This window comes from Nematolebias whitei, chromosome 13 (genome assembly GCF_014905685.2).
Source record: "Nematolebias whitei isolate Nwh7 chromosome 13, NemWhi1, whole genome shotgun sequence".
Taxonomy (NCBI): domain Eukaryota; kingdom Metazoa; phylum Chordata; class Actinopteri; order Cyprinodontiformes; family Rivulidae; genus Nematolebias; species Nematolebias whitei.
The window spans coordinates 44,865,421-44,865,912 of NC_056510.1; positions in this window are offsets into that span (position 1 = coordinate 44,865,421).

Sequence of the window (492 nt, forward strand, 5' to 3'; positions counted from 1 at the left end):
ATATATATATATATACATATATACACATATATATACAAATATACATATATACATATATGTACATATATATACATAAATGTACATATAAACATACATACGTATATATATATATATATATACATATATATGTATACGTATATATATATATATGTATATATACATATATATATATATATATATGTATATATGTATATGTATATACATATGTACATATACATGTATATACATATACATGTATATACATATACATATATACATATGTATATCAAAAATAGCATATTGTGATAAAGGTCATTATACATTATACATATATACATATACTTATATATATACATATACATACATATATATATATATATATATATATACATATACTTATATATACATTTATATATACATATACATATATATATACATGCATATATATACACATTTATATATACATATATATATATATACACATGCATATATATACATTTATATATACATATA